Source organism: Canis lupus, chromosome 7 (genome assembly GCF_048164855.1).
Source record: "Canis lupus baileyi chromosome 7, mCanLup2.hap1, whole genome shotgun sequence".
Classification (NCBI taxonomy): Eukaryota; Metazoa; Chordata; class Mammalia; order Carnivora; family Canidae; genus Canis; species Canis lupus.
The window spans coordinates 76,586,401-76,614,299 of record NC_132844.1 but is presented as its reverse complement, the minus strand read 5'-3'; positions in this window follow the sequence as shown (position 1 = coordinate 76,614,299).

Below are 27,899 nucleotides of genomic sequence, written 5' to 3'. Positions count from 1 at the left end.
CCCTGTGAGAGCTGAGGACAGGGCAGGACCCTCCCGCATCCTGCCTGACTGTAGACTTACCTGCTAACCTCCTTCTGTTAGTGGCTGGGATAGTTTGTGGGAAAAGCATGTGTAAGCATTGGGCCTGAACTCCCGTGTATCTGAGTTGAATACAGCGATTTCCAAAGTCCTTCTTCAATAGGAGTGTAGCTAGGTTCCAACTCCCATGTCCGAGTGGGTAGCAGACATCTGCCACCCATGCATACACACTTCTGAGAGTTGAGCTTATGGCCTGTAACCCAACATCCTGCCTGCCGCTACCTTTCGCTTCTAAAAGGCCTAGGCTCGCTGCTTGACGCAAGTGTTGGGAGAGGTAACTGGAATCTCCCGGTACACAAGACGAGTGCCTCCAAGCTCAATCAAGCGATTTCCTAGTAATTCCTGGGGTAGACTGGTGCTACATACTAAGTTCCATACGTGAGTAGGTAGTTGAACGCCTTGTCCAAAAACATCTTACTTCTGAGAGTTGAGCTCACCCTCAGTCCCTCACAGTTCCACACTGCCTGCAGAGTGAGTTTCGGACGTCTTCACCAGAGACGTTTGCCAGAGGCTTCTGAGACGCAAGTTAACAATGCAGACCTGGAGGGTATCTCCAGGTGCAGTAGAGTGGTAATCTGGGAACCTCCTTACTCAGAATACTGCTACCTTCACACTGCCATAAGAATGCAGCTAGTTGAGAGCTGGCTTCTAGGCATGCTTCCCTGGGAGTGCTGAGGACAGGGCAGAACCCACCCGCATCCTGCCTGACTGTAGGCGCAGCTGCTAACCTCCTAATGTTAGTGGCTGAGAGAGGTTGCGGGAAAAGCATGTGTAAGCATTGGGCCTGAACTCCTGTGTATCTGAGTTGAATACAGCGATTTCCAATGGCCTTCTTCAATCAGAGTGTAGGTAGTTTCCAACTCCCATGTCAGAGTGGGTAGCAGACATCTGTCTCCCCTGCATACACACTTCTGAGAGTTGAGCTTAAGGCCTGTACCTCCCCATCCAGCCTGCTGGTTCCTTTCACTTCTAAAAGGCCTAGGCTCGCTGTTTGACGGAAGTGTTGGGAGTGGTAATTGGAATCTCCCGGCACACAAGACTAGTGCCTCCAAGCTCGTTCCAGCGATAGCCTAGTAATTCCTGGGGTAGACAGGTGCTACATACTAAGTTCCATACGTGAGAATGTAGCTGAACGCCTTCTCCAAAAGCATCTTACTTCTGAGAGTTGAGCTCACCCTCAGTCCCTCACAGTTCCACACTGCCTGCAGAGTGAGTTTCGCAGGTCTTCACCAGAGACGTTTGCCACAGGCTTCTGAGACGCAAGTTAACAATGCAGACCTGGAGGGTATCTCCAGGTGCAGTAGAGTGGTAATCTCGGAACCGCCTTACTCAGAATACTGCTACCTTCACACTGTCATAAGAATGCAGCTAGTTGAGAGCTGGCTTCAAGGCATGCTTCCCTGTGAGAGCTGAGGACAGGGCAGGACCCTCCCGCATCCTGCCTGACTGTAGACTTACCTGCTAACCTCCTTCTGTTAGTGGCTGGGATAGTTTGTGGGAAAAGCATGTGTAAGCATTGGGCCTGAACTCCCGTGTATCTGAGTTGAATACAGCGATTTCCAAAGTCCTTCTTCAATAGGAGTGTAGCTAGGTTCCAACTCCCATGTCCGAGTGGGTAGCAGACATCTGCCACCCATGCATACACACTTCTGAGAGTTGAGCTTATGGCCTGTAACCCAACATCCTGCCTGCCGCTACCTTTCGCTTCCAAAAGGCCTAGGCTCGCTGCTTGACGCAAGTGTTGGGAGAGGTAACTGGAATCTCCCGGGACACAAGACGAGTGCCTCCAAGCTCAATCAAGCGATTTCCTAGTAATTCCTGGGGTAGACTGGTGCTACATACTAAGTTCCATACGTGAGTAGGTAGTTGAACGCCTTGTCCAAAAACATCTTACTTCTGAGAGTTGAGCTCACCCTCAGTCCCTCACAGTTCCACACTGCCTGCAGAGTGAGTTTCGCAAGTCTTCACCAGAGACGTTTGCCACAGGCTTCTGAGACGCAAGTTAACAATGCAGACCTGGAGGGTATCTCCAGGTGCAGTAGAGTGGTAATCTTGGAACCTCCTGACTCAGAATACTGCTACCCTCACACTGCCATAAGAATGCAGCTAGTTGAGAGCTGGCTTCTAGGCATGCTTCCCTGGGAGTGCTGAGGACATGGCAGAACCCACCCGCATCCTGCCTGACTGTAGGCGCAGCTGCTAACATCCTAATGTTAGTGGCTGAGAGAGGTTGCGGGAAAAGCATGTGTAAGCATTGGGCCTGAACTCCTGTGTATCTGAGTTGAATACAGCGATTTCCAATGGCCTTCTTCAATCAGAGTGTAGGTAGTTTCCAACTCCCATGTCAGAGTGGGTAGCAGACATCTGTCTCCCCTGCATACACACTTCTGAGAGTTGAGCTTAAGGCCTGTACCTCCCCATCCAGCCTGCTGGTTCCTTTCACTTCTAAAAGGCCTAGGCTCGCTGTTTGACGGAAGTGTTGGGAGAGGTAATTGGAATCTCCCGGCACACAAGACTAGTGCCTCCAAGCTCGTTCCAGCGATAGCCTAGTAATTCCTGGGGTAGACAGGTGCTACATACTAAGTTCCATACGTGAGAATGTAGCTGAACGCCTTGTCCAAAAGCATCTTACTTCTGAGAGTTGAGCTCACCCTCAGTCCCTCACAGTTCCACACTGCCTGCAGAGTGAGTTTCGCAGGTCTTCACCAGAGACGTTTGCCACAGGCTTCTGAGACGCAAGTTAACAATGCAGACCTGGAGGGTATCTCCAGGTGCAGTAGAGTGGTAATCTCGGAACCGCCTTACTCAGAATACTGCTACCTTCACACTGTCATAAGAATGCAGCTAGTTGAGAGCTGGCTTCTAGGCATGCTTCCCTGTGAGAGCTGAGGAGAGGGCAGGACCCTCCCGCATCCTGCCTGACTGTAGACTTACCTGCTAACCTCCTTCTGTTAGTGGCTGGGATAGTTTGTGGGAAAAGCATGTGTAAGCATTGGGCCTGAACTCCCATGTATCTGAGTTGAATACAGCGATTTCCAAAGTCCTTCTTCAATAGGAGTGTAGCTAGGTTCCAACTCCCATGTCCGAGTGGGTAGCAGACATCTGCCACCCATGCATACACACTTCTGAGAGTTGAGCTTATGGCCTGTAACCCAACATCCTGCCTGCCGCTACCTTTCGCTTCCAAAAGGCCTAGGCTCGCTGCTTGACGCAAGTGTTGGGAGAGGTAACTGGAATCTCCCGGCACACAAGACGAGTGCCTCCAAGCTCAATCAAGCGATTTCCTAGTAATTCCTGGGGTAGACAGGTGCTACATACTAAGTTCCATACGTGAGTAGGTATTTGAACGCCTTGTCCAAAAACATCTTACTGCTGAGAGTTGAGCTGACCCTCAGTCCCTCACAGTTCCACACTGCCTGCAGAGTGAGTTTCGCACGTCTTCACCAGAGACGTTTGCCAGAGGCCTCTGAGACGCAAGTTAACAATGCAGACCTGGAGGGTATCTCCAGGTGCAGTAGAGTGGTAATCTGGGAACCTCCTGTCTCAGAATACTGCTACCTTGACCCTGCCATAAGTATGCAGCTAGTTGACCGCTGGCTTCAAGACATGCTTCCCTGTGAGAGCTAAGGACAGGGCACAACCCTCCCGCATCCTGCTTGTCTGTAGAAGGAGCTGCTAACGTCCTCATGTTAGTGGCAGGGAAAGGTTGTGAGAAAAGCATGTGGAATCGTTGTGCCTGAACCCACGTGTATCTGAGTTGAATACAGCAATTTCCAAAGTCCTTTTTCATCAGAGTGTAGTAGGTTCCCACTCGCATGTACGAGTGGGTAGAAGACATCTGCCTCCCATGCATACACACTTCTGAGAGTTGAGCTTATGGCCTGTAACCCTACCTCCTGCCTGCAGCTAGCTTTCGCTTCCAAAAGGCCTAGGCTCGCTGCTTCACCGAAGTGTTGGGAGAGGTAACTGGAATCTCCCGGCAACAAGACTAGTGCCTCCAAGCTCAATCCAGCGATTTCCCAGTAATTCCTGGGGTAGACTGGTGCTACATACTAAGTTCCATACGTGAGTAGGTATTTGAACGCCTTGTCCAAAAACATCTTACTGCTGAGAGTTGAGCTGACCCTCAGTCCCTCACAGTTCCACACTGCCTGCAGAGTGAGTTTCGCACGTCTTCACCAGAGACGTTTGCCAGAGGCCTCTGAGACGCAAGTTAACAATGCAGACCTGGAGGGTATCTCCAGGTGCAGTAGAGTGGTAATCTGGGAACCTCCTTACTCAGAATACTGCTACCTTCACACTGTCATAAGAATGCAGCTAGTTGAGAGCTGGCTTCAAGGCATGCTTCCCTGTGAGAGCTGAGGACAGGGCAGGACCCTCCCGCATCCTGCCTGACTGTAGACTTACCTGCTAACCTCCTTCTGTTAGTGGCTGGGATAGTTTGTGGGAAAAGCATGTGTAAGCATTGGGCCTGAACTCCCGTGTATCTGAGTTGAATACAGCGATTTCCAAAGTCCTTCTTCAATAGGAGTGTAGCTAGGTTCCAACTCCCATGTCCGAGTGGGTAGCAGACATCTGCCACCCATGCATACACACTTCTGAGAGTTGAGCTTATGGCCTGTAACCCAACATCCTGCCTGCCGCTACCTTTCGCTTCTAAAGGCCTAGGCTCGCTGCTTGACGCAAGTGTTGGGAGAGGTAACTGGAATCTCCCGGCACACAAGACGAGTGCCTCCAAGCTCAATCAAGCGATTTCCTAGTAATTCCTGGGGTAGACTGGTGCTACATACTAAGTTCCATACGTGAGTAGGTAGTTGAACGCCTTGTCCAAAAACATCTTACTTCTGAGAGTTGAGCTCACCCTCAGTCCCTCACAGTTCCACACTGCCTGCAGAGTGAGTTTCGGACGTCTTCACCAGAGACGTTTGCCAGAGGCTTCTGAGACGCAAGTTAACAATGCAGACCTGGAGGGTATCTCCAGGTGCAGTAGAGTGGTAATCTGGGAACCTCCTTACTCAGAATACTGCTACCTTCACACTGCCATAAGAATGCAGCTAGTTGAGAGCTGGCTTCTAGGCATGCTTCCCTGGGAGTGCTGAGGACAGGGCAGAACCCACCCGCATCCTGCCTGACTGTAGGCGCAGCTGCTAACATCCTAATGTTAGTGGCTGAGAGAGGTTGCGGGAAAAGCATGTGTAAGCATTGGGCCTGAACTCCTGTGTATCTGAGTTGAATACAGCGATTTCCAATGGCCTTCTTCAATCAGAGTGTAGGTAGTTTCCAACTCCCATGTCAGAGTGGGTAGCAGACATCTGTCTCCCCTGCATACACACTTCTGAGAGTTGAGCTTAAGGCCTGTACCTCCCCATCCAGCCTGCTGGTTCCTTTCACTTCTAAAAGGCCTAGGCTCGCTGTTTGACGGAAGTGTTGGGAGAGGTAATTGGAATCTCCCGGCACACAAGACTAGGGCCTCCAAGCTCATTCCAGCGATTGCCTAGTAATTCGTGTGGTAGACTGCTGCTACATACTAAGTTCCATACGTGAGAAGGTAGCTGAACGCCTTGTCCAAAAGCATCTTACTTCTGAGAGTTGAGCTCACCCTCAGTCCCTCACAGTTCCACACTGCCTGCAGAGTGAGTTTCGCAGGTCTTCACCAGAGACGTTTGCCACAGGCTTCTGAGACGCAAGTTAACAATGCAGACCTGGAGGGTATCTCCAGGTGCAGTAGAGTGGTAATCTTGGAACCTCCTGACTCAGAATACTGCTACCTTCACACTGCCATAAGAATGCAGCTAGTTGAGAGCTGGCTTCTAGGCATGCTTCCCTGGGAGTGCTGAGGACATGGCAGAACCCACCCGCATCCTGCCTGACTGTAGGCGCAGCTGCTAACATCCTAATGTTAGTGGCTGAGAGAGGTTGCGTGAAAAGCATGTGTAAGCATTGGGCCTGAACTCCTGTGTATCTGAGTTGAATACAGCGATTTCCAATGGCCTTCTTCAATCAGAGTGTAGGTAGTTTCCAACTCCCATGTCAGAGTGGGTAGCAGACATCTGTCTCCCCTGCATACACACTTCTGAGAGTTGAGCTTAAGGCCTGTACCTCCCCATCCAGCCTGCTGGTTCCTTTCACTTCTAAAAGGCCTAGGCTCGCTGTTTGACGGAAGTGTTGGGAGAGGTAATTGGAATCTCCCGGCACACAAGACTAGTGCCTCCAAGCTCATTCCAGCGATAGCCTAGTATTTCCTGGGGTAGACAGGTGCTACATACTAAGTTCCATACGTGAGAATGTAGCTGAACGCCTTGTCCAAAAGCATCTTACTTCTGAGAGTTGAGCTCACCCTCAGTCCCTCACAGTTCCACACTGCCTGCAGAGTGAGTTTCGCAGGTCTTCACCAGAGACGTTTGCCACAGGCTTCTGAGACGCAAGTTAACAATGCAGACCTGGAGGGTATCTCCAGGTGCAGTAGAGTGGTAATCTCGGAACCGCCTTACTCAGAATACTGCTACCTTCACACTGTCATAAGAATGCAGCTAGTTGAGAGCTGGCTTCAAGGCATGCTTCCCTGTGAGAGCTGAGGACAGGGCAGGACCCTCCCGCATCCTGCCTGACTGTAGACTTACCTGCTAACCTCCTTCTCTTAGTGGCTGGGATAGTTTGTGGGAAAAGCATGTGTAAGCATTGGGCCTGAACTCCCGTGTATCTGAGTAGAATACAGCGATTTCCAATGGCCTTCTTCAATAGGAGTGTAGCTAGGTTCCAACTCCCATGTCCGAGTGGGTAGCAGACATCTGCCACCCATGCATACACACTTCTGAGAGTTGAGCTTATGGCCTGTAACCCAACATCCTGCCTGCCGCTACCTTTCGCTTCCAAAAGGCCTAGGCTCGCTGCTTGACGCAAGTGTTGGGAGAGGTAACTGGAATCTCCCGGCACACAAGACGAGTGCCTCCAAGCTCAATCAAGCGATTTCCTAGTAATTCCTGGGGTAGACTGGTGCTACATACTAAGTTCCATACGGGAGTAGGTAGTTGAACGCCTTGTCCAAAAACATCTTACTTCTGAGAGTTGAGCTCACCCTCAGTCCCTCACAGTTCCACACTGCCTGCAGAGTGAGTTTCGCAAGTCTTCACCAGAGACGTTTGCCACAGGCTTCTGAGACGCAAGTTAACAATGCAGACCTGGAGGGTATCTCCAGGTGCAGTATAGTGGTAATCTTGGAACCTCCTGACTCAGAATACTGCTACCTTCACACTGCCATAAGAATGCAGGTAGTTGAGAGCTGGCTTCTAGGCATGCTTCCCTGGGAGTGCTGAGGACATGGCAGAACCCACCCGCATCCTGCCTGACTGTAGGCGCAGCTGCTAACATCCTAATGTTAGTGGCTGAGAGAGGTTGCGGGAAAAGCATGTGTAAGCATTGGGCCTGAACTCCTGTGTATCTGAGTTGAATACAGCGATTTCCAATGGCCTTCTTCAATCAGAGTGTAGGTAGTTTCCAACTCCCATGTCAGAGTGGGTAGCAGACATCTGTCTCCCCTGCATACACACTTCTGAGAGTTGAGCTTAAGGCCTGTACCTCCCCATCCAGCCTGCTGGTTCCTTTCACTTCTAAAAGGCCTAGGCTCGCTGTTTGACGGAAGTGTTGGGAGAGGTAATTGGAATCTCCCGGCACACAAGACTAGTGCCTCCAAGCTCATTCCAGGGATAGCCTAGTAATTCCTAGGGTAGACAGGTGCTACATACTAAGTTCCATACGTGAGAATGTAGCTGAACGCCTTGTCCAAAAGCATCTTACTTCTGAGAGTTGAGCTCACCCTCAGTCCCTCACAGTTCCACACTGCCTGCAGAGTGAGTTTCGCAGGTCTTCACCAGAGACGTTTGCCACAGGCTTCTGAGACGCAAGTTAACAATGCAGACCTGGAGGGTATCTCCAGGTGCAGTAGAGTGGTAATCTCGGAACCGCCTTACTCAGAATACTGCTACCTTCACACTGTCATAAGAATGCAGCTAGTTGAGAGCTGGCTTCTAGGCATGCTTCCCTGTGAGAGCTGAGGACAGGGCAGGACCCTCCCGCATCCTGCCTGACTGTAGACTTACCTGCTAACCTCCTTCTGTTAGTGGCTGGGATAGTTTGTGGGAAAAGCATGTGTAAGCATTGGGCCTGAACTCCCGTGTATCTGAGTTGAATACAGCGATTTCCAAAGTCCTTCTTCAATAGGAGTGTAGCTAGGTTCCAACTCCCATGTCCGAGTGGGTAGCAGACATCTGCCACCCATGCATACACACTTCTGAGAGTTGAGCTTATGGCCTGTAACCCAACATCCTGCCTGCCGCTACCTTTCGCTTCCAAAAGGCCTAGGCTCGCTGCTTGACGCAAGTGTTGGGAGAGGTAACTGGAATCTCCCGGCACACAAGACGAGTGCCTCCAAGCTCAATCAAGCGATTTCCTAGTAATTCCTGGGGTAGACTGGTGCTACATACTAAGTTCCATACGTGAGTAGGTATTTGAACGCCTTGTCCAAAAACATCTTACTGCTGAGAGTTGAGCTGACCCTCAGTCCCTCACAGTTCCACACTGCCTGCAGAGTGAGTTTCGCACGTCTTCACCAGAGACGTTTGCCAGAGGCCTCTGAGACGCAAGTTAACAATGCAGACCTGGAGGGTATCTCCAGGTGCAGTAGAGTGGTAATCTGGGAACCTCCTGTCTCAGAATACTGCTACCTTGACCCTGCCATAAGTATGCAGCTAGTTGACCGCTGGCTTCAAGACATGCTTCCCTGTGAGAGCTAAGGACAGGGCACAACCCTCCCGCATCCTGCTTGACTGTAGAAGGAGCTGCTAACGTCCTCATGTTAGTGGCAGGGAAAGGTTGTGAGAAAAGCATGTGGAATCGTTGTGCCTGAACCCACGTGTATCTGAGTTGAATACAGCAATTTCCAAAGTCCTTTTTCATCAGAGTGTAGTAGGTTCCCACTCGCATGTACGAGTGGGTAGAAGACATCTGCCTCCCATGCATACACACTTCTGAGAGTTGAGCTTATGGCCTGTAACCCTACCTCCTGCCTGCAGCTAGCTTTCGCTTCCAAAAGGCCTAGGCTCGCTGCTTCACCGAAGTGTTGGGAGAGGTAACTGGAATCTCCCGGCAACAAGACTAGTGCCTCCAAGCTCAATCCAGCGATTTCCCAGTAATTCCTGGGGTAGACTGGTGCTACATACTAAGTTCCATACGTGAGTAGGTATTTGAACGCCTTGTCCAAAAACATCTTACTGCTGAGAGTTGGGCTGACCCTCAGTCCCTCACAGTTCCACACTGCCTGCAGAGTGAGTTTCGCACGTCTTCACCAGAGACGTTTGCCAGAGGCCTCTGAGACGCAAGTTAACAATGCAGACCTGGAGGGTATCTCCAGGTGCAGTAGAGTGGTAATCTGGGAACCTCCTTACTCAGAATACTGCTACCTTCACACTGTCATAAGAATGCAGCTAGTTGAGAGCTGGCTTCAAGGCATGCTTCCCTGTGAGAGCTGAGGACAGGGCAGGACCCTCCCGCATCCTGCCTGACTGTAGACTTACCTGCTAACCTCCTTCTGTTAGTGGCTGGGATAGTTTGTGGGAAAAGCATGTGTAAGCATTGGGCCTGAACTCCCGTGTATCTGAGTTGAATACAGCGATTTCCAAAGTCCTTCTTCAATAGGAGTGTAGCTAGGTTCCAACTCCCATGTCCGAGTGGGTAGCAGACATCTGCCACCCATGCATACACACTTCTGAGAGTTGAGCTTATGGCCTGTAACCCAACATCCTGCCTGCCGCTACTTTCGCTTCTAAAAGGCCTAGGCTCGCTGCTTGACGCAAGTGTTGGGAGAGGTAACTGGAATCTCCCGGCACACAAGACGAGTGCCTCCAAGCTCAATCAAGCGATTTCCTAGTAATTCCTGGGGTAGACTGGTGCTACATACTAAGTTCCATACGTGAGTAGGTAGTTGAACGCCTTGTCCAAAAACATCTTACTTCTGAGAGTTGAGCTCACCCTCAGTCCCTCACAGTTCCACACTGCCTGCAGAGTGAGTTTCGGACGTCTTCACCAGAGACGTTTGCCACAGGCTTCTGAGACGCAAGTTAACAATGCAGACCTGGAGGGTATCTCCAGGTGCAGTAGAGTGGTAATCTGGGAACCTCCTTACTCAGAATACTGCTACCTTCACACTGCCATAAGAATGCAGCTAGTTGAGAGCTGGCTTCTAGGCATGCTTCCCTGGGAGTGCTGAGGACAGGGCAGAACCCACCCGCATCCTGCCTGACTGTAGGCGCAGCTGCTAACATCCTAATGTTAGTGGCTGAGAGAGGTTGCGGGAAAAGCATGTGTAAGCATTGGGCCTGAACTCCTGTGTATCTGAGTTGAATACAGCGATTTCCAATGGCCTTCTTCAATCAGAGTGTAGGTAGTTTCCAACTCCCATGTCAGAGTGGGTAGCAGACATCTGTCTCCCCTGCATACACACTTCTGAGAGTTGAGCTTAAGGCCTGTACCTCCCCATCCAGCCTGCTGGTTCCTTTCACTTCTAAAAGGCCTAGGCTCGCTGTTTGACGGAAGTGTTGGGAGAGGTAATTGGAATCTCCCGGCACACAAGACTAGTGCCTCCAAGCTCATTCCAGCGATAGCCTAGTAATTCCTGGGGTAGACAGGTGCTACATACTAAGTTCCATACGTGAGAATGTAGCTGAACGCCTTGTCCAAAAGCATCTTACTTCTGAGAGTTGAGCTCACCCTCAGTCCCTCACAGTTCCACACTGCCTGCAGAGTGAGTTTCGCAGGTCTTCACCAGAGACGTTTGCCACAGGCTTCTGAGACGCAAGTTAACAATGCAGACCTGGAGGGTATCTCCAGGTGCAGTAGAGTGGTAATCTCGGAACCGCCTTACTCAGAATACTGCTACCTTCACACTGTCATAAGAATGCAGCTAGTTGAGAGCTGGCTTCTAGGCATGCTTCCCTGTGAGAGCTGAGGACAGGGCAGGACCCTTCCGCATCCTGCCTGACTGTAGACTTACCTGCTAACCTCCTTCTGTTAGTGGCTGGGATAGTTTGTGGGAAAAGCATGTGTAAGCATTGGGCCTGAACTCCCGTGTATCTGAGTTGAATACAGCGATTTCCAAAGTCCTTCTTCAATAGGAGTGTAGCTAGGTTCCAACTCCCATGTCCGAGTGGGTAGCAGACATCTGCCACCCATGCATACACACTTCTGAGAGTTGAGCTTATGGCCTGTAACCCAACATCCTGCCTGCCGCTACCTTTCGCTTCCAAAAGGCCTAGGCTCGCTGCTTGACGCAAGTGTTGGGAGAGGTAACTGGAATCTCCCGGCACACAAGACGAGTGCCTCCAAGCTCAATCAAGCGATTTCCTAGTAATTCCTGGGGTAGACAGGTGCTACATACTAAGTTCCATACGGGAGTAGGTATTTGAACGCCTTGTCCAAAAACATCTTACTGCTGAGAGTTGAGCTGACCCTCAGTCCCTCACAGTTCCACACTGCCTGCAGAGTGAGTTTCGCACGTCTTCACCAGAGACGTTTGCCAGAGGCCTCTGAGACGCAAGTTAACAATGCAGACCTGGAGGGTATCTCCAGGTGCAGTAGAGTGGTAATCTGGGAACCTCCTGTCTCAGAATACTGCTACCTTGACCCTGCCATAAGTATGCAGCTAGTTGACCGCTGGCTTCAAGACATGCTTCCCTGTGAGAGCTAAGGACAGGGCACAACCCTCCCGCATCCTGCTTGACTGTAGAAGGAGCTGCTAACGTCCTCATGTTAGTGGCAGGGAAAGGTTGTGAGAAAAGCATGTGGAATCGTTGTGCCTGAACCCACGTGTATCTGAGTTGAATACAGCAATTTCCAAAGTCCTTTTTCATCAGAGTGTAGTAGGTTCCCACTCGCATGTACGAGTGGGTAGAAGACATCTGCCTCCCATGCATACACACTTCTGAGAGTTGAGCTTATGGCCTGTAACCCTACCTCCTGCCTGCAGCTAGCTTTCGCTTCCAAAAGGCCTAGGCTCGCTGCTTCACCGAAGTGTTGGGAGAGGTAACTGGAATCTCCCGGCAACAAGACTAGTGCCTCCAAGCTCAATCCAGCGATTTCCCAGTAATTCCTGGGGTAGACTGGTGCTACATACTAAGTTCCATACGTGAGTAGGTATTTGAACGCCTTGTCCAAAAACATCTTACTGCTGAGAGTTGGGCTGACCCTCAGTCCCTCACAGTTCCACACTGCCTGCAGAGTGAGTTTCGCACGTCTTCACCAGAGACGTTTGCCAGAGGCCTCTGAGACGCAAGTTAACAATGCAGACCTGGAGGGTATCTCCAGGTGCAGTAGAGTGGTAATCTGGGAACCTCCTTACTCAGAATACTGCTACCTTCACACTGTCATAAGAATGCAGCTAGTTGAGAGCTGGCTTCAAGGCATGCTTCCCTGTGAGAGCAGAGGACAGGGCAGGACCCTCCCGCATCCTGCCTGACTGTAGACTTACCTGCTAACCTCCTTCTGTTAGTGGCTGGGATAGTTTGTGGGAAAAGCATGTGTAAGCATTGGGCCTGAACTCCCGTGTATCTGAGTTGAATACAGCGATTTCCAAAGTCCTTCTTCAATAGGAGTGTAGCTAGGTTCCAACTCCCATGTCCGAGTGGGTAGCAGACATCTGCCACCCATGCATACACACTTCTGAGAGTTGAGCTTATGGCCTGTAACCCAACATCCTGCCTGCAGCTACCTTTCGCTTCTAAAAGGCCTAGGCTCGCTGCTTGACGCAAGTGTTGGGAGAGGTAACTGGAATCTCCCGGCACACAAGACGAGTGCCTCCAAGCTCAATCAAGCGATTTCCTAGTAATTCCTGGGTTAGACTGGTGCTACATACTAAGTTCCATACGTGAGTAGGTAGTTGAACGCCTTGTCCAAAAACATCTTACTTCTGAGAGTTGAGCTCACCCTCAGTCCCTCACAGTTCCACACTGCCTGCAGAGTGAGTTTCGGACGTCTTCACCAGAGACGTTTGCCAGAGGCTTCTGAGACGCAAGTTAACAATGCAGACCTGGAGGGTATCTCCAGGTGCAGTAGAGTGGTAATCTGGGAACCTCCTTACTCAGAATACTGCTACCTTCACACTGCCATAAGAATGCAGCTAGTTGAGAGCTGGCTTCTAGGCATGCTTCCCTGGGAGTGCTGAGGACAGGGCAGAACCCACCCGCATCCTGCCTGACTGTAGGCGCAGCTGCTAACATCCTAATGTTAGTGGCTGAGAGAGGTTGCGGGAAAAGCATGTGTAAGCATTGGGCCTGAACTCCTGTGTATCTGAGTTGAATACAGCGATTTCCAATGGCCTTCTTCAATCAGAGTGTAGGTAGTTTCCAACTCCCATGTCAGAGTGGGTAGCAGACATCTGTCTCCCCTGCATACACACTTCTGAGAGTTGAGCTTAAGGCCTGTACCTCCCCATCCAGCCTGCTGGTTCCTTTCACTTCTAAAAGGCCTAGGCTCGCTGTTTGACGGAAGTGTTGGGAGAGGTAATTGGAATCTCCCGGCACACAAGACTAGTGCCTCTAAGCTCATTCCAGCGATAGCCTAGTAATTCCTGGGGTAGACAGGTGCTACATACTAAGTTCCATACGTGAGAATGTAGCTGAACGCCTTGTCCAAAAGCATCTTACTTCTGAGAGTTGAGCTCACCCTCAGTCCCTCACAGTTCCACACTGCCTGCAGAGTGAGTTTCGCAGGTCTTCACCAGAGACGTTTGCCACAGGCTTCTGAGACGCAAGTTAACAATGCAGACCTGGAGGGTATCTCCAGGTGCAGTAGAGTGGTAATCTCGGAACCGCCTTACTCAGAATACTGCTACCTTCACACTGTCATAAGAATGCAGCTAGTTGAGAGCTGGCTTCTAGGCATGCTTCCCTGTGAGAGCTGAGGACAGGGCAGGACCCTTCCGCATCCTGCCTGACTGTAGACTTACCTGCTAACCTCCTTCTGTTAGTGGCTGGGATAGTTTGTGGGAAAAGCATGTGTAAGCATTGGGCCTGAACTCCCGTGTATCTGAGTTGAATACAGCGATTTCCAAAGTCCTTCTTCAATAGGAGTGTAGCTAGGTTCCAACTCCCATGTCCGAGTGGGTAGCAGACATCTGCCACCCATGCATACACACTTCTGAGAGTTGAGCTTATGGCCTGTAACCCAACATCCTGCCTGCCGCTACCTTTCGCTTCCAAAAGGCCTAGGCTCGCTGCTTGACGCAAGTGTTGGGAGAGGTAACTGGAATCTCCCGGCACACAAGACGAGTGCCTCCAAGCTCAATCAAGCGATTTCCTAGTAATTCCTGGGGTAGACAGGTGCTACATACTAAGTTCCATACGTGAGTAGGTATTTGAACGCCTTGTCCAAAAACATCTTACTGCTGAGAGTTGAGCTGACCCTCAGTCCCTCACAGTTCCACACTGCCTGCAGAGTGAGTTTCGCACGTCTTCACCAGAGACGTTTGCCAGAGGCCTCTGAGACGCAAGTTAACAATGCAGACCTGGAGGGTATCTCCAGGTGCAGTAGAGTGGTAATCTGGGAACCTCCTGTCTCAGAATACTGCTACCTTGACCCTGCCATAAGTATGCAGCTAGTTGACCGCTGGCTTCAAGACATGCTTCCCTGTGAGAGCTAAGGACAGGGCACAACCCTCCCGCATCCTGCTTGACTGTAGAAGGAGCTGCTAACGTCCTCATGTTAGTGGCAGGGAAAGGTTGTGAGAAAAGCATGTGGAATCGTTGTGCCTGAACCCACGTGTATCTGAGTTGAATACAGCAATTTCCAAAGTCCTTTTTCATCAGAGTGTAGTAGGTTCCCACTCGCATGTACGAGTGGGTAGAAGACATCTGCCTCCCATGCATACACACTTCTGAGAGTTGAGCTTATGGCCTGTAACCCTACCTCCTGCCTGCAGCTAGCTTTCGCTTCCAAAAGGCCTAGGCTCGCTGCTTCACCGAAGTGTTGGGAGAGGTAACTGGAATCTCCCGGCAACAAGACTAGTGCCTCCAAGCTCAATCCAGCGATTTCCCAGTAATTCCTGGGGTAGACTGGTGCTACATACTAAGTTCCATACGTGAGTAGGTATTTGAACGCCTTGTCCAAAAACATCTTACTGCTGAGAGTTGGGCTGACCCTCAGTCCCTCACAGTTCCACACTGACTGCAGAGTGAGTTTCGCACGTCTTCACCAGAGACGTTTGCCAGAGGCCTCTGAGACGCAAGTTAACAATGCAGACCTGGAGGGTATCTCCAGGTGCAGTAGAGTGGTAATCTGGGAACCTCCTTACTCAGAATACTGCTACCTTCACACTGTCATAAGAATGCAGCTAGTTGAGAGCTGGCTTCAAGGCATGCTTCCCTGTGAGAGCTGAGGAGAGGGCAGGACCCTCCCGCATCCTGCCTGACTGTAGACTTACCTGCTAACCTCCTTCTGTTAGTGGCTGGGATAGTTTGTGGGAAAAGCATGTGTAAGCATTGGGCCTGAACTCCCGTGTATCTGAGTTGAATACAGCGATTTCCAAAGTCCTTCTTCAATAGGAGTGTAGCTAGGTTCCAACTCCCATGTCCGAGTGGGTAGCAGACATCTGCCACCCATGCATACACACTTCTGAGAGTTGAGCTTATGGCCTGTAACCCAACATCCTGCCTGCCGCTACCTTTCGCTTCCAAAAGGCCTAGGCTCGCTGCTTGACGCAAGTGTTGGGAGAGGTAACTGGAATCTCCCGGCACACAAGACGAGTGCCTCCAAGCTCAATTAAGCGATTTCCTAGTAATTCCTGGGGTAGACTGGTGCTACATACTAAGTTCCATACGTGAGTAGGTAGTTGAACGCCTTGTCCAAAAACATCTTACTTCTGAGAGTTGAGCTCACCCTCAGTCCCTCACAGTTCCACACTGCCTGCAGAGTGAGTTTCGGACGTCTTCACAAGAGACGTTTGCCAGAGGCTTCTGAGACGCAAGTTAACAATGCAGACCTGGAGGGTATCTCCAGGTGCAGTAGAGTGGTAATCTGGGAACCTCCTTACTCAGAATACTGCTACCTTCACACTGCCATAAGAATGCAGCTAGTTGAGAGCTGGCTTCTAGGCATGCTTCCCTGGGAGTGCTGAGGACAGGGCAGAACCCACCCGCATCCTGCCTGACTGTAGGCGCAGCTGCTAACATCCTAATGTTAGTGGCTGAGAGAGGTTGCGGGAAAAGCATGTGTAAGCATTGGGCCTGAACTCCTGTGTATCTGAGTTGAATACAGCGATTTCCAATGGCCTTCTTCAATCAGAGTGTAGGTAGTTTCCAACTCCCATGTCAGAGTGGGTAGCAGACATCTGTCTCCCCTGCATACACACTTCTGAGAGTTGAGCTTAAGGCCTGTACCTCCCCATCCAGCCTGCTGGTTCCTTTCACTTCTAAAAGGCCTAGGCTCGCTGTTTGACGGAAGTGTTGGGAGAGGTAATTGGAATCTCCCGGCACACAAGACTAGTGCCTCCAAGCTCATTCCAGCGATAGCCTAGTAATTCCTGGGGTAGACAGGTGCTACATACTAAGTTCCATACGTGAGAATGTAGCTGAACGCCTTGTCCAAAAGCATCTTACTTCTGAGAGTTGAGCTCACCCTCAGTCCCTCACAGTTCCACACTGCCTGCAGAGTGAGTTTCGCAGGTCTTCACCAGAGACGTTTGCCACAGGCTTCTGAGACGCAAGTTAACAATGCAGACCTGGAGGGTATCTCCAGGTGCAGTAGAGTGGTAATCTGGGAACCTCCTTACTCAGAATACTGCTACCTTCACACTGTCATAAGAATGCAGCTAGTTGAGAGCTGGCTTCAAGGCATGCTTCCCTGTGAGAGCTGAGGAGAGGGCAGGACCCTCCCGCATCCTGCCTGACTGTAGACTTACCTGCTAACCTCCTTCTGTTAGTGGCTGGGATAGTTTGTGGGAAAAGCATGTGTAAGCATTGGGCCTGAACTCCCGTGTATCTGAGTTGAATACAGCGATTTCCAAAGTCCTTCTTCAATAGGAGTGTAGCTAGGTTCCAACTCCCATGTCCGAGTGGGTAGCAGACATCTGCCACCCATGCATACACACTTCTGAGAGTTGAGCTTATGGCCTGTAACCCAACATCCTGCCTGCCGCTACCTTTCGCTTCCAAAAGGCCTAGGCTCGCTGTTTGCGCAAGTGTTGGGAGAGGTAACTGGAATCTCCCGGCACACAAGACGAGTGCCTCCAAGCTCAATCAAGCGATTTCCTAGTAATTCCTGGGGTAGACTGGTGCTACATACTAAGTTCCATACGTGAGTAGGTAGTTGAACGCCTTGTCCAAAAACATCTTACTTCTGAGAGTTGAGCTCACCCTCAGTCCCTCACAGTTCCACACTGCCTGCAGAGTGAGTTTCGGACGTCTTCACCAGAGACGTTTGCCAGAGGCTTCTGAGACGCAAGTTAACAATGCAGACCTGGAGGGTATCTCCAGGTGCAGTAGAGTGGTAATCTGGGAACCTCCTTACTCAGAATACTGCTACCTTCACACTGCCATAAGAATGCAGCTAGTTGAGAGCTGGCTTCTAGGCATGCTTCCCTGGGAGTGCTGAGGACAGGGCAGAACCCACCCGCATCCTGCCTGACTGTAGGCGCAGCTGCTAACATCCTAATGTTAGTGGCTGAGAGAGGTTGCGGGAAAAGCATGTGTAAGCATTGGGCCTGAACTCCTGTGTATCTGAGTTGAATACAGCGATTTCCAATGGCCTTCTTCAATCAGAGTGTAGGTAGTTTCCAACTCCCATGTCAGAGTGGGTAGCAGACATCTGTCTCCCCTGCATACACACTTCTGAGAGTTGAGCTTAAGGCCTGTACCTCCCCATCCAGCCTGCTGGTTCCTTTCACTTCTAAAAGGCCTAGGCTCGCTGTTTGACGGAAGTGTTGGGAGAGGTAATTGGAATCTCCCGGCACACAAGACTAGTGCCTCCAAGCTCATTCCAGCGATAGCCTAGTAATTCCTGGGGTAGACAGGTGCTACATACTAAGTTCCATACGTGAGAATGTAGCTGAACGCCTTGTCCAAAAGCATCTTACTTCTGAGAGTTGAGCTCACCCTCAGTCCCTCACAGTTCCACACTGCCTGCAGAGTGAGTTTCGCAGGTCTTCACCAGAGACGTTTGCCACAGGCTTCTGAGACGCAAGTTAACAATGCAGACCTGGAGGGTATCTCCAGGTGCAGTAGAGTGGTAATCTGGGAACCTCCTTACTCAGAATACTGCTACCTTCACACTGTCATAAGAATGCAGCTAGTTGAGAGCTGGCTTCAAGGCATGCTTCCCTGTGAGAGCTGAGGAGAGGGCAGGACCCTCCCGCATCCTGCCGGACTGTAGACTTACCTGCTAACCTCCTTCTGTTAGTGGCTGGGATAGTTTGTGGGAAAAGCATGTGTAAGCATTGGGCCTGAACTCCCGTGTATCTGAGTTGAATACAGCGATTTCCAAAGTCCTTCTTCAATAGGAGTGTAGCTAGGTTCCAACTCCCATGTCCGAGTGGGTAGCAGACATCTGCCACCCATGCATACACACTTCTGAGAGTTGAGCTTATGGCCTGTAACCCAACATCCTGCCTGCCGCTACCTTTCGCTTCCAAAAGGCCTAGGCTCGCTGTTTGCGCAAGTGTTGGGAGAGGTAACTGGAATCTCCAGGCACACAAGACGAGTGCCTCCAAGCTCAATCAAGCGATTTCCTAGTAATTCCTGGGGTAGACTGGTGCTACATACTAAGTTCCATACGTGAGTAGGTAGTTGAACGCCTTGTCCAAAAACATCTTACTTCTGAGAGTTGAGCTCACCCTCAGTCCCTCACAGTTCCACACTGCCTGCAGAGTGAGTTTCGGACGTCTTCACCAGAGACGTTTGCCAGAGGCTTCTGAGACGCAAGTTAACAATGCAGACCTGGAGGGTATCTCCAGGTGCAGTAGAGTGGTAATCTGGGAACCTCCTTACTCAGAATACTGCTACCTTCACACTGCCATAAGAATGCAGCTAGTTGAGAGCTGGCTTCTAGGCATGCTTCCCTGGGAGTGCTGAGGACAGGGCAGAACCCACCCGCATCCTGCCTGACTGTAGGCGCAGCTGCTAACATCCTAATGTTAGTGGCTGAGAGAGGTTGCGGGAAAAGCATGTGTAAGCATTGGGCCTGAACTCCTGTGTATCTGAGTTGAATACAGCGATTTCCAATGGCCTTCTTCAATCAGAGTGTAGGTAGTTTCCAACTCCCATGTCAGAGTGGGTAGCAGACATCTGTCTCCCCTGCATACACACTTCTGAGAGTTGAGCTTAAGGCCTGTACCTCCCCAACCAGCCTGCTGGTTCCTTTCACTTCTAAAAGGCCTAGGCTCGCTGTTTGACGGAAGTGTTGGGAGAGGTAATTGGAATCTCCCGGCACACAAGACTAGTGCCTCCAAGCTCATTCCAGCGATAGCCTAGTAATTCCTGGGGTAGACAGGTGCTACATACTAAGTTCCATACGTGAGAATGTAGCTGAACGCCTTGTCCAAAAGCATCTTACTTCTGAGAGTTGAGCTCACCCTCAGTCCCTCACAGTTCCACACTGCCTGCAGAGTGAGTTTCGCAGGTCTTCACCAGAGACGTTTGCCACAGGCTTCTGAGACGCAAGTTAACAATGCAGACCTGGAGGGTATCTACAGGTGCAGTAGAGTGGTAATCTGGGAACCTCCTTACTCAGAATACTGCTACCTTCACACTGTCATAAGAATGCAGCTAGTTGAGAGCTGGCTTCAAGGCATGCTTCCCTGTGAGAGCTGAGGACAGGGCAGGACCCTCCCGCATCCTGCCTGACTGTAGACTTACCTGCTAACCTCCTTCTGTTAGTGGCTGGGATAGTTTGTGGGAAAAGCATGTGTAAGCATTGGGCCTGAACTCCCGTGTATCTGAGTTGAATACAGCGATTTCCAAAGTCCTTCTTCAATAGGAGTGTAGCTAGCTTCCAACTCCCATGTCCGAGTGGGTAGCAGACATCTGCCACCCATGCATACACACTTCTGAGAGTTGAGCTTATGGCCTGTAACCCAACATCCTGCCTGCCGCTACCTTTCGCTTCCAAAAGGCCTAGGCTCGCTGTTTGCGCAAGTGTTGGGAGAGGTAACTGGAATCTCCCGGCACACAAGACGAGTGCCTCCAAGCTCAATCAAGCGATTTCCTAGTAATTCCTGGGGTAGACTGGTGCTACATACTAAGTTCCATACGTGAGTAGGTAGTTGAACGCCTTGTCCAAAAACATCTTACTTCTGAGAGTTGAGCTCACCCTCAGTCCCTCACAGTTCCACACTGCCTGCAGAGTGAGTTTCGGACGTCTTCACCAGAGACGTTTGCCAGAGGCTTCTGAGACGCAAGTTAACAATGCAGACCTGGAGGGTATCTCCAGGTGCAGTAGAGTGGTAATCTGGGAACCTCCTGACTCAGAATACTGCTACCTTCACACTGCCATAAGAATGCAGCTAGTTGAGAGCTGGCTTCTAGGCATGCTTCCCTGGGAGTGCTGAGGACATGGCAGAACCCACCCGCATCCTGCCTGACTGTAGGCGCAGCTGCTAACATCCTAATGTTAGTGGCTGAGAGAGGTTGCGGGAAAAGCATGTGTAAGCATTGGGCCTGAACTCCTGTGTATCTGAGTTGAATACAGCGATTTCCAATGGCCTTCTTCAATCAGAGTGTAGGTAGTTTCCAACTCCCATGTCAGAGTGGGTAGCAGACATCTGTCTCCCCTGCATACACACTTCTGAGAGTTGAGCTTAAGGCCTGTACCTCCCCATCCAGCCTGCTGGTTCCTTTCACTTCTAAAAGGCCTAGGCTCGCTGTTTGACGGAAGTGTTGGGAGAGGTAATTGGAATCTCCCGGCACACAAGACTAGTGCCTCCAAGCTCATTCCAGCGATAGCCTAGTAATTCCTGGGGTAGACAGGTGCTACATACTAAGTTCCATACGTGAGAATGTAGCTGAACGCCTTGTCCAAAAGCATCTACTTCTGAGAGTTGAGCTCACCCTCAGTCCCTCACAGTTCCACACTGCCTGCAGAGTGAGTTTCGCAGGTCTTCACCAGAGACGTTTGCCACAGGCTTCTGAGACGCAAGTTAACAATGCAGACCTGGAGGGTATCTCCAGGTGCAGTAGAGTGGTAATCTCGGAACCGCCTTACTCAGAATACTGCTACCTTCACACTGTCATAAGAATGCAGCTAGTTGAGAGCTGGCTTCTAGGCATGCTTCCCTGTGAGAGCTGAGGACAGGGCAGGACACCCCGCATCCTGCCTGACTGTAGACTTACCTGCTAACCTCCTTCTGTTAGTGGCTGGGATAGTTTGTGGGAAAAGCATGTGTAAGCATTGGGCCTCAACTCCCGTGTATCTGAGTTGAATACAGCGATTTCCAAAGTCCTTCTTCAATAGGAGTGTAGCTAGGTTCCAACTCCCATGTCCTAGTGGGTAGCAGACATCTGCCACCCATGCATACACACTTCTGAGAGTTGAGCTTATGGCCTGTAACCCAACATCCTGCCTGCCGCTACCTTTCGCTTCCAAAAGGCCTAGGCTCGCTGCTTGACGCAAGTGTTGGGAGAGGTAACTGGAATCTCCCGGCACACAAGACGAGTGCCTCCAAGCTCAATCAAGCGATTTCCTAGTAATTCCTGGGGTAGACTGGTGCTACATACTAAGTTCCATACGTGAGTAGGTAGTTGAACGCCTTGTCCAAAAACATCTTACTTCTGAGAGTTGAGCTCCCCCGCAGTCCCTCACAGTTCCACACTGCCTGCAGAGTGAGTTTCGGACGTCTTCACCAGAGACGTTTGCCAGAGGCTTCTGAGACGCAAGTTAACAATGCAGACCTGGAGGGTATCTCCAGGTGCAGTAGAGTGGTAATCTGGGAACCTCCTTACTCAGAATACTGCTACCTTCACACTGCCATAAGAATGCAGCTAGTTGAGAGCTGGCTTCTAGGCATGCTTCCCTGGGAGTGCTGAGGACATGGCAGAACCCACCCGCATCCTGCCTGACTGTAGGCGCAGCTGCTAACATCCTAATGTTAGTGGCTGAGAGAGGTTGCGGGAAAAGCATGTGTAAGCATTGGGCCTGAACTCCTGTGTATCTGAGTTGAATACAGCGATTTCCAATGGCCTTCTTCAATCAGAGTGTAGGTAGTTTCCAACTCCCATGTCAGAGTGGGTAGCAGACATCTGTCTCCCCTGCATACACACTTCTGAGAGTTAAGCATAAGGCCTGTACCTCCCCATCCAGCCTGCTGGTTCCTTTCACTTCTAAAAGGCCTAGGCTCGCTGTTTGACGGAAGTGTTGGGAGAGGTAATTGGAATCTCCCGGCACACAAGACTAGGGCCTCCAAGCTCATTCCAGCGATTGCCTAGTAATTCGTGTGGTAGACTGGTGCTACATACTAAGTTCCATACGTGAGAAGGTAGCTGAACGCCTTGTCCAAAAGCATCTTACTTCTGAGAGTTGAGCTCACCCTCAGTCCCTCACAGTTCCACACTGCCTGCAGAGTGAGTTTTGCAGGTCTTCACCAGAGACGTTTGCCACAGGCTTCTGAGACGCAAGTTAACAATGCAGACCTGGAGGGTATCTCCAGGTGCAGTAGAGTGGTAATCTTGGAACCTCCTGACTCAGAATACTGCTACCTTCACACTGCCATAAGAATGCAGCTAGTTGAGAGCTGGCTTCTAGGCATGCTTCCCTGGGAGTGCTGAGGACATGGCAGAACCCACCCGCATCCTGCCTGACTGTAGGCGCAGCTGCTAACATCCTAATGTTAGTGGCTGAGAGAGGTTGCGGGAAAAGCATGTGTAAGCATTGGGCCTGAACTCCTGTGTATCTGAGTTGAATACAGCGATTTCCAATGGCCTTCTTCAATCAGAGTGTAGGTAGTTTCCAACTCCCATGTCAGAGTGGGTAGCAGACATCTGTCTCCCCTGCATACACACTTCTGAGAGTTGAGCTTAAGGCCTGTACCTCCCCATCCAGCCTGCTGGTTCCTTTCACTTCTAAAAGGACTAGGCTCGCTGTTTGACGGAAGTGTTGGGAGAGGTAATTGGAATCTCCCGGCACACAAGACTAGTGCCTCCAAGCTCATTCCAGCGATAGCCTAGTAATTCCTGGGGTAGACAGGTGCTACATACTAAGTTCCATACGTGAGAATGTAGCTGAACGCCTTGTCCAAAAGCATCTTACTTCTGAGAGTTGAGCTCACCCTCAGTCCCTCACAGTTCCACACTGCCTGCAGAGTGAGTTTCGCAGGTCTTCACCAGAGACGTTTGCCACAGGCTTCTGAGACGCAAGTTAACAATGCAGACCTGGAGGGTATCTCCAGGTGCAGTAGAGTGGTAATCTCGGAACCGCCTTACTCAGAATACTGCTACCTTCACACTGTCATAAGAATGCAGCTAGTTGAGAGCTGGCTTCTAGGCATGTTTCCCTGTGAGAGCTGAGGACAGGGCAGGACCCTCCCGCATCCTGCCTGACTGTAGACTTACCTGCTAACCTCCTTCTGTTAGTGGCTGGGATAGTTTGTGGGAAAAGCATGTGTAAGCATTGGGCCTGAACTCCCGTGTATCTGAGTTGAATACAGCGATTTCCAAAGTCCTTCTTCAATAGGAGTGTAGCTAGGTTCCAACTCCCATGTCCGAGTGGGTAGCAGACATCTGCCACCCATGCATACACACTTCTGAGAGTTGAGCTTATGGCCTGTAACCCAACATCCTGCCTGCCGCTACCTTTCGCTTCCAAAAGGCCTAGGCTCGCTGCTTGACGCAAGTGTTGGGAGAGGTAACTGGAATCTCGCGGCACACAAGACGAGTGCCTCCAAGCTCAATCAAGCGATTTCCTAGTAATTCCTGGGGTAGACTGGTGCTACATACTAACTTCCATACGTGAGTAGGTATTTGAACGCCTTGTCCAAAAACATCTTACTGCTGAGAGTTGAGCTGGCCCTCAGTCCCTCACAGTTCCACACTGCCTGCAGAGTGAGTTTCGCACGTCTTCACCAGAGACGTTTGCCAGAGGCCTCTGAGACGCAAGTTAACAATGCAGACCTGGAGGGTATCTCCAGGTGCAGTAGAGTGGTAATCTGGGAACCTCCTTACTCAGAATACTGCTACCTTCACACTGTCATAAGAATGCAGCTAGTTGAGAGCTGGCTTCAAGGCGTGCTTCCCTGTGAGAGCTGAGGACAGGGCAGGACCCTCCCGCATCCTGCCTGACTGTAGACTTACCTGCTAACCTCCTTCTGTTAGTGGCTGGGATAGTTTGTGGGAAAAGCATGTGTAAGCATTGGGCCTGAACTCCCGTGTATCTGAGTTGAATACAGCGATTTCCAAAGTCCTTCTTCAATAGGAGTGTAGCTAGGTTCCAACTCCCATGTCCGAGTGGGTAGCAGACATCTGCCACCCATGCATACACACTTCTGAGAGTTGAGCTTATGGCCTGAACCCAACATCCTGCCTGCCGCTACCTTTCGCTTCCAAAAGGCCTAGGCTCGCTGCTTGACGCAAGTGTTGGGAGAGGTAACTGGAATCTCCCGGCACACAAGACGAGTGCCTCCAAGCTCAATCAAGCGATTTCCTAGTAATTCCTGGGGTAGACTGGTGCTACATACTAAGTTCCATACGTGAGTAGGTAGTTGAACGCCTTGTCCAAAAACATCTTACTTCTGAGAGTTGAGCTCACCCTCAGTCCCTCACAGTTCCACACTGCCTGCAGAGTGAGTTTCGGACGTCTTCACCAGAGACGTTGCCAGAGGCTTCTGAGACGCAAGTTAACAATGCAGACCTGGAGGGTATCTCCAGGTGCAGTAGAGTGGTAATCTGGGAACCTCCTTACTCAGAATACTGCTACCTTCACACTGCCATAAGAATGCAGCTAGTTGAGAGCTGGCTTCTAGGCATGCTTCCCTGGGAGTGCTGAGGACAGGGCAGAACCCACCCGCATCCTGCCTGACTGTAGACGCAGCTGCTAACATCCTAATGTTAGTGGCTGAGAGAGGTTGCGGGAAAAGCATGTGTAAGCATTGGGCCTGAACTCCTGTGTATCTGAGTTGAACACAGCGATTTCCAATGGCCTTCTTCAATCAGAGTGTAGGTAGTTTCCAACTCCCATGTCAGAGTGGGTAGCAGACATCTGTCTCCCCTGCATACACACTTCTGAGAGTTGAGCTTAAGTCCTGTACCTCCCCATCCAGCCTGCTGGTTCCTTTCACTTCTAAAAGGCCTAGGCTCGCTGTTTGACGGAAGTGTTGGGAGAGGTAATTGGAATCTCCCGGCACACAAGACTAGGGCCTCCAAGCTCATTCCAGCGATTGCCTAGTAATTCGTGTGGTAGACTGCTGCTACATACTAAGTTCCATACGTGAGAAGGTAGCTGAACGCCTTGTCCAAAAGCATCTTACTTCTGAGAGTTGAGCTCACCCTCAGTCCCTCACAGTTCCACACTGCCTGCAGAGTGAGTTTCGCAGGTCTTCACCAGAGACGTTTGCCACAGGCTTCTGAGACGCAAGTTAACAATGCAGACCTGGAGGGTATCTCCAGGTGCAGTAGAGTGGTAATCTTGGAACCTCCTGACTCAGAATACTGCTACCTTCACACTGCCATAAGAATGCAGCTAGTTGAGAGCTGGCTTCTAGGCATGCTTCCCTGGGAGTGCTGAGGACATGGCAGAACCCACCCGCATCCTGCCTGACTGTAGGCGCAGCTGCTAACATCCTAATGTTAGTGGCTGAGAGAGGTTGCGGGAAAAGCATGTGTAAGCATTGGGCCTGAACTCCTGTGTATCTGAGTTGAATACAGCGATTTCCAATGGCCTTCTTCAATCAGAGTGTAGGTAGTTTCCAACTCCCATGTCAGAGTGGGTAGCAGACATCTGTCTCCCCTGCATACACACTTCTGAGAGTTGAGCTTAAGGCCTGTACCTCCCCATCCAGCCTGCTGGTTCCTTTCACTTCTAAAAGGCCTAGGCTCGCTGTTTGACGGAAGTGTTGGGAGAGGTAATTGGAATCTCCCGGCACACAAGACTAGTGCCTCCAAGCTCATTCCAGCGATAGCCTAGTAATTCCTGGGGTAGACAGGTGCTACATACTAAGTTCCATACGTGAGAATGTAGCTGAACGCCTTGTCCAAAAGCATCTTACTTCTGAGAGTTGAGCTCACCCTCAGTCCCTCACAGTTCCACACTGCCTGCAGAGTGAGTTTCGCACGTCTTCACCAGAGACGTTTGCCACAGGCTTCTGAGACGCAAGTTAACAATGCAGACCTGGAGGGTATCTCCAGGTGCAGTAGAGTGGTAATCTCGGAACCGCCTTACTCAGAATACTGCTACCTTCACACTGTCATAAGAATGCAGCTAGTTGAGAGCTGGCTTCTAGGCATGCTTCCCTGTGAGAGCTGAGGACAGGGCAGGACCCTCCCGCATCCTGCCTGACTGTAGACTTACCTGCTAACCTCCTTCTGTTAGTGGCTGGGATAGTTTGTGGGAAAAGCATGTGTAAGCATTGGGCCTGAACTCCCGTGTATCTGAGTTGAATACAGCGATTTCCAAAGTCGTTCTTCAATAGGAGTGTAGCTAGGTTCCAACTCCCATGTCCGAGTGGGTAGCAGACATCTGCCACCCATGCATACACACTTCTGAGAGTTGAGCTTATGGCCTGTAACCCAACATCCTGCCTGCCGCTACCTTTCGCTTCCAAAAGGCCTAGGCTCGCTGCTTGACGCAAGTGTTGGGAGAGGTAACTGGAATCTCCCGGCACACAAGACGAGTGCCTCCAAGCTCAATCAAGCGATTTCCTAGTAATTCCTGGGGTAGACTGGTGCTACATACTAAGTTCCATACGTGAGTAGGTATTTGAACGCCTTGTCCAAAAACATCTTACTGCTGAGAGTTGAGCTGACCCTCAGTCCCTCACAGTTCCACACTGCCTGCAGAGTGAGTTTCGCACGTCTTCACCAGAGACGTTTGCCAGAGGCCTCTGAGACGCAAGTTAACAATGCAGACCTGGAGGGTATCTCCAGGTGCAGTAGAGTGGTAATCTGGGAACCTCCTTACTCAGAATACTGCTACCTTCACACTGTCATAAGAATGCAGCTAGTTGAGAGCTGGCTTCAAGGCATGCTTCCCTGTGAGAGCTGAGGACAGGGCAGGACCCTCCCGCATCCTGCCTGACTGTAGACTTACCTGCTAACCTCCTTCTGTTAGTGGCTGGGATAGTTTGTGGGAAAAGCATGTGTAAGCATTGGGCCTGAACTCCCGTGTATCTGAGTTGAATACAGCGATTTCCAAAGTCCTTCTTCAATAGGAGTGTAGCTAGGTTCCAACTCCCATGTCCGAGTGGGTAGCAGACATCTGCCACCCATGCATACACACTTCTGAGAGTTGAGCTTATGGCCTGTAACCCAACATCCTGCCTGCCGCTACCTTTCGCTTCCAAAAGGCCTAGGCTCGCTGCTTGACGCAAGTGTTGGGAGAGGTAACTGGAATCTCCCGGCACACAAGACGAGTGCCTCCAAGCTCAATCAAGCGATTTCCTAGTAATTCCTGGGGTAGACTGTTGCTACATACTAAGTTCCATACGTGAGTAGGTAGTTGAACGCCTTGTCCAAAAACATCTTACTTCTGAGAGTTGAGCTCACCCTCAGTCCCTCACAGTTCCACACTGCCTGCAGAGTGAGTTTCGGACGTCTTCACCAGAGACGTTTGCCAGAGGCTTCTGAGACGCAAGTTAACAATGC